Source organism: the organism of the source record quoted next, unplaced genomic scaffold (genome assembly GCF_019419815.1).
Source record: "Pyrus x bretschneideri cultivar Hongxiangsu unplaced genomic scaffold, Pyrus_bretschneideri_v1 Contig36, whole genome shotgun sequence".
In the NCBI taxonomy this organism is placed as follows: Eukaryota; Viridiplantae; Streptophyta; class Magnoliopsida; order Rosales; family Rosaceae; genus Pyrus; species Pyrus x bretschneideri.
In genome coordinates this window covers 1,111,799-1,118,981 of record NW_025999679.1, presented here as the reverse complement: position 1 = coordinate 1,118,981, position 7,183 = coordinate 1,111,799, and positions in this window count along the sequence as shown.

Below are 7,183 nucleotides of genomic sequence, written 5' to 3'. Positions count from 1 at the left end.
AATTAAGTCATTTATATGAAGTATACTAACAACCATACCAAAGCCAACAAAAATATGAGCATCAATCCTGCCACGACAAATAATTATTCCTTTCAATTAATTTACATCTAAACATGACATAACAGGCTAAAAAACCCTACAAGGGGCTCATATTCTAGCTGTTAGGATGCCAAGTGGCATCATTGCTATATGCCAAATGGACGGTCAAGATGGCAGATTATTAGCTGATATGGTTAGTTTGTTAGTAGTTGTTGGAAGGTAGCTTAGTGAGTAAGCTAAGGAAGTTACTATATAAGGAAACTGATGTAATAATTAGGTGGTTATGTTGTAATTGTGGATTGGTTAATATGAGAAATTACTATACCATTGTGAAGAAGTAGAGCAAGGGTTCTAATATTGGTATCAGCCAGTTCACGATTCCTCTTAATCCTTCGACATTGTATGACTCGCCAAGCTTCCTGAAAAACAATGGAATCCCAATTTTCTAATTTAGAAATCATGATTGCCGACCTCAAAACTGAGCTCAAGAATAGTCAAGACATGATTCTGTTGCAACTGTAGTCATTGGCAGCTAAAGGTAGCGATGGTTCTTGTGGTGAGTCTTCTGAAGCTACACCGATGAACCGGAACCTGCAGGATGGAGCACACCTAATTTTGGCCCCAATAATGGTCGTCAAGATTTTGGTTAAATTTCTAATCACCAAGGTCGAGCGTCATTCTTAAAGATGGATTTTCCAAGGTTCATGGAAGGTGATGATCCTTTGGGATGGGTTTATAAAGCCGAGCATTACTTCCAGTTCTTTAATATAGAAGACTCTAAGAAGGTTAAAATTGCGTCTTTCCACATGGAGAGAGAAGCTCTCAAATGGTTCCAATGGGCACAGTGCCCTTCAAATTACCCAACTTGATAAGAATTCACGAAGATTCTTTGTCAAGAATTCGAACCCTCTGAGTTCGAAGATTCTGTAAAGAATTTGTTTAAGCTGAAACAGACTGGAACTCTTCGAGATTATATCTTGGATTTTCATCGGTTATCCAATCACACGAGAGATATAAGTCATCATCTTCTCAAATCTTATTTCATTTTGGGGGGGGGGGGGGGGGGGGCGCTGTTAAAAGCAGAATTAAGACATGATGTGAAACTTTTCAAGCCAAAAGATGTGTTTGAGGCTTCTACATTTGCTCAACAAATTGATGCCAAACTATCCGATTTGACGGTAAAATCTTGGCACAAATCACCCTCGATTCAAGAGCAATGGCTGATACACGTCCCAAGTTTAACAATGTTCGAAGATTAACTCCTGAGGAAGTAGATCTAAAAAAATGGTTTGTGCTTTCATTGCAAGGAAACGTATGTGAAGGGTCACTTGTGATATGACAACCCATCCCGGAATTTACGAAACGGAAGGGTATTTTTGTAATTTTCACTTCTGGGTTTAAGATATTTTGAATTGGGTTGTTTTTGGATCTTGTTCGGTGTGCTTGATGGGGTCCACTTTCCTTTTTGGTTCCCCGACCCATTCTCTCTTCTCTTCTCCTTTTCCCCTTATCCTTCTTTGGAAAACCTCACAGCTCTTTCTAGGACCTCTCTCTCATCTCTCTCTCTCGCAAGTCCCTCTCTTCACTTACCTCTCCTCTTTGAGCCACAGACACCCTAAAACGACCACAATAGCGGTGACACCACAAACCACTACGACCCTGGGATTTTCCAAGCAAGATCTCGAACCCAGGATTGTCATGTAGTACACCGCAATGACGGAGACCACTGTTCCTTCGCTTTCTCGTTGAACTCCGGCGAGTTTCTTTCATCCTCGACATATGTAGGCCCTTTGTAACATGTGGTTTGAGTTTTAGGGTTAAATGGAGGTAAGTTTTACATTGTCTTCACTTGCTAGATGCAAAAAACTACTCGGAGAAAACCTTCCCGAATTTCGGAGAGAATCGTCGCCTTCCATGCCATTTTCCGGCCACAGCTGGACCAAATTTTGATATAGTCCTCTTCCCCTCCTCCATAGCTTTAAATCCATGTATTGCATAACTTGTGTTGGTCAAATTTTGGAGTTGATTGGAGCTAGGAATGCCCCGGCCTTCTTCTCCGACAAGATCAGCCAACCCTGCCTGGAATTAGGCAAAACCCGATCCACATACCTAAGATGGCCCAACTTGTTGGGCTATGGAACCTGGCCCATTAGGCTAGGCCCAAGCCATTGAACCCAAGCCCAGTTCTAATAACCCAGAAACCCAAAACCCCGACCTTTGGGCCATGGAACCCAGCCGAATACTCTCAGCCCAGACCTAAGTACCCCAGGCCCAATCTTGAGGTCCAACTCAGAGAACCCAAGCCCAATCCAAATGGAACCAAACCCAACCCGGATCCAGCCCAGACCCAGTCGGATCCCAGAGCCCTAGCCAGCACGTGGGTGGTGCATGGGCTTGCACGTAGGCGCGCGTGGGCTTCTATCTTGGCTGGCGCGTGGAGCACATATGCCTCCATTGGAGGTACTGTGTTCCACCATCGTCAGCCACAGTGCCAGCGACTTTTCTGGCGAACTTTTTGGTGACCCAAAATGGTATGTGGCGGCACATGAGGGCGCGTGTGATGGCTCATGGGGGTACCCAAGGTCCCCACTTATGTTTTTCAATGTCCTGAATCTATTTATGACATCCTTTTCCTAAAATTCAACCGTTTTAGTATAGTTTTATTAATTGGTACCTTTATGTGCTTAGGTGCAATTGTTTGTGGCGTTTCCATCCACCCTTGTTTGCATGGCTCGTTGCCAACAGAGTAAGGTGAGTGGGCCCTTTCTAAAATTCATGATTTTATTATTAGAAATGAATACATGAAAAGCATGATTTATTGATTACGTTTTATGAAACGTTTATGAGTAAATTGGTTTCATGCTTTATGAATTATCATGTTTTATCAACTTTACGTTCCTTGTGGTATATATGATTGATGACTATATACATACTTGTGAACGTGGTTTTACGATATGATGTTTTAGCTATTGAACTCCGATTTAGATATATATTAGAAATATTATGTTAATGTTTTTATTTACTTAGTGGGTATTCAAATGATCTACCTACGGGCGAATGTCCTGCCTATGGTCGTATGTTACTACCTACGGGCGAATGGTCTTGCCTATGAGCACTTGATACTGCCTACGAGCGAATGATACTACCTACGGGCGAATGATACATTTATATTGGCTTCGGCCGGGCGTAGGTTGGTGGCTTCGGCCGAAAGATATTTATTTTGGCTTCAGCCGGACGTAGGTTGGTGGCTTCAGCCGAGCATTTGGTTGGTGCCTATGGGCGGAAGATATTTATATTAGCTTCGGCCGAGCATTTGTAGATGGCTTCAGCCAGAAGATATTTATATTAATTGGCTTCGATCGAAAGATGTAATGCCTTCAGGTGAATGAAGATATTTGTTTATATATATGTGTGTGTGTATATATATATATATATATATACCCTGTACTACTAGTACTAAACACATTATATACAATATATGTTTTATGAAAAGTGTTATGGCATGCTAGGGCTTTTGGAAAACCTATTACATATTATACAATGAGTTTTCTAAACCTAGGGGTTAGTACGTTAAAGATTAACTGTTTTAGTATTACTTATATATCAACTTGAAACATTCATGTTTTGTTTTGCACCCCCTCAGGACTTAGATTCGATGCGTTCAATCCCGGCATCAAGGCATTCCCACATCGGCATCTTTGAGTCCTCTCTGTGTAAGATCCATCTCTTTGTTCATTCAATTTTATATTATTCCTTTTTAGTGTCTTGGACTAGTTGTATGCTCTGAACACGTTCTACAATTCCATATTCATTATAATTAAATTTACAAGTTTTATTTATGTCAGTTAATTGTTCTTAGTTCTCATGCATCCTAATATGGCTTCGTCACCTTCGGGTGTCGGCCAACATGTGCCTACCCTTGTGTTTGGTGAATAACAGGGTTGGGCGTGTCATGTGAGAAGAAGCAGTTGCTACTTATCGATGTTCAAGATCCTGAAATTACAGAAACAGAAGTAGGAAATGAAGAAATGGAGAATGAGGAACCAGAAATTACTGCATGTGCTCTATTTGGTACTCTTGAGCCCCCTACAATCAATACAGAGAGTTTCTGGTTCCATAAAAAAACTATCCAATTACAATTCTCATCAATTCAGGCAGTTCTCAATTTTTTTTTTTTTATATTGGCTTAGTCAAAAGATTAAGAGGGCACTTGGATACTGGACACACTTTCAAAAAATTGCAAATGGTGGGAGAGTGGCTACAAAAGGTACGTTGGCTCAAACTATTGTAAAGATTCAAGCTACACTACAAATGTTTATGCAATACCTCTTGGTGGCTGTGAGGTAGTGTTGGGAGTTCAATGGCTTCGAACACTTGGTCCAATTTAATGGGATTTTGATAAACTCTATATGCAGTTCTCAAAGAGGTCTTGGACATTTTGCATCACTACTCCAGGGTCTTCTCTCACTCAAATTGAAAACATATCAGCCTTGCAAATGCAGAAACTTCTACTACAAAAAAGTACAGTTGGGGCAGTTCTTTACCATATGGATATTGAAATTTCCTAATTGCATATTGTGGAACACCTTGTAGTGGATCAAAACACTAAGGGAGATCAACAATCTCAGCATCTCACTAAGCTTCAACTACAAGAATTGCATGTACCATTGGAGGAATTTGAGGTATTGTTTTCAACCCCTAGCACCTTACCTCCAAGTAGAATTCATGATCATAGAATTCCCTTAATGGAGGGCAGCAAACCTCCAAATCGTAAACCTTATAGGTATGGCCCTGTGCAGAAAACTGAAATTGAAAAATGTGTCCAAGAATTGTTGCAAGCAGATTTTATACAAGTTAGTAATAGCCCTTATTCATCTCCTGTCATTTTAGTAAGAAAGAAAGAGGGAACTTGGAGGATGTGTATGGACTATAGCGATCTTAATCGGATCACTATAAAGGATAAATTCTCAATTCCTCTTATTGATGAACTTTTTACCATCAGATAAGGATCCATCCTGATGAAGTGGAGAAAACAGCTTTTAGAACACATGACGGTCACTATGAATTTTTGGTAATGTCATTTGGTTTAACTAATGCACCCGCTACATTCTAATGTTTGATGAATGAAGTCTTTAGACCCTATGTCAGAAAGTTCATGTTAGTCTTTTTTTTATGATATATTGGTGTATAGTTCCACTTGGGAATCTCATTTGCATCACTTGAGATTAGTGTTTGAAATTCTGCGAAGTCACATTTTATTTGTCAAGAAATCCAAATGTGCATTTGGTAGAGCTAAGGTGGAGTATCTATCACATTGTGTCCAAGGAAGGTGCAGCTACGGATCCTACCAAACTAGAGTCCATTGCTAAGTGGCCTATTCCCAATTCTATTATAGCTCTGAGAGGATTTTTGGGTTTAACTAGATATTACAGAAAGTTTATTCCTCAATTTGGCAAGATCATTGGTCCATTGATTGCTTTAACCAAGAAGGATAGTTTTAAATGGAATGATGAAGCTACAAGGGAATTTCATACTCTTAAAGAGGCTATATTGTCTCCACAAGTTTTGGCTTTACCTGATTTTAGCAAACATTTAATTATTGAAAATGATGCTTCTGGGCAAGGAATAGGTGCAGTATTGCAACAAGGTGGCAAGCCTATTACTTTTACAAGTAAGGCTTTGTGTCCAAGGAATCAAGCTCGCTCAGCCTATGAAAGAGAGATGCTAGCTATCATTCATGCAATTCAAAAATGGCATTCTTATCTGGTGGGTAATCATTTCATAATTCAAACTGATCATAACAGTTTGAAATATTTTTTACAAGGAAGAGCTCATACCTCTTTCCAACAGAAATGGGTAACTAAGCTCATGGAATTCGATTATGAAATTCATTACAAACAAGGGTGTGAAAATCAAGCTGCTGATGCCTTGTCTCGAAGTCCATTAGTGACTGATCTCTCATTAATTCAGGATTGTAGTACAGTGGAGTGTTTAGCTATATCATATCCTTATTCAACTTGGATTGATCCTAGGAGAAACATTGAAAAAGATACTTAGATTATTCATCTAAGTTAGCACCCATTGGAAATCTCATATTTCAGGTTGACAATGGGTTTTTGAAGTAAAAGGGTTGAATTGTTCTTAGTCCACTCAGTTCTTGAAGAGCAAAAGTATTTGAGGAGCATCAAGCTTCCCCAACTGCTGGACATGAGGGATTCTTGAAAATTTATAAAAGAATTTCCAAATCTTTCTACTGGGAAGGTATGAAAAAGGACATTAAAGATATGGTAGCTTCTTGCACAATTTGTCAGCAACACAAGTATGAGACACTTTTTCCCTCTGGTTATCTGCAGCCTTTACCTATTCCTTCTCAGGTTTGGACTAATATATCAATGGATTTCATTGTTGGACTTCCTCCATACAAGGGCAAAACTGTTATTTGGGTGGTTGTGGATCGACTATCCGAAGTATGCACATTTCTTGGCATTATCCCATCCTTTTACAGCTTCTATGATTGCTCAACTCTTTGTTGACAATATTTTCAAGCTACATGGAATGCCAAACTCCATTGTTAGTGATAGGGATCCTATATTTTTGAGCAAGTTTTGGAAGGAGTTCTTTGCATTACAAGGATCCACCTTATGCTACAGTTCTGGTTATCACCCACAAACAGATGGGCAAATTGAAGTCTTGAATCGATGTTTGGAAACCTATCTTAAGTGTTTTTTTAGCTTGCAACCTAAGATATGGGGTTTATGGCTGCCATGGGCTGAATGGAGCTATAATACAAGTTATCATACTGCCACTAAAACTTACACCATATGAGATAGTGTATGGTCAACCAACTCCAAATTGTCTCTCCTTATGAACCTGGTACAACCAAGGTAGAATTTGTGGACCAGTGTTTGCAGGAAAGAATCAAGATGTTATCTTTATTGAAATCAAACTTGGAAGTTGCTCAGTGTCGAATGAAAGTCCAATATGATAAGAAAAGGAAAGAAAGAACTTTTGAAGTAGGAGATTGGGTTTGTTTGAGGTTAGTTATTTATCAGTATATGTCCTTGGCTTCACATTCTTTCCACAAGCTCCAACCTCGATTTTATGGTCCATTTGAAGTTTTGGCAAAAGTAGGACTAGTAGCTTA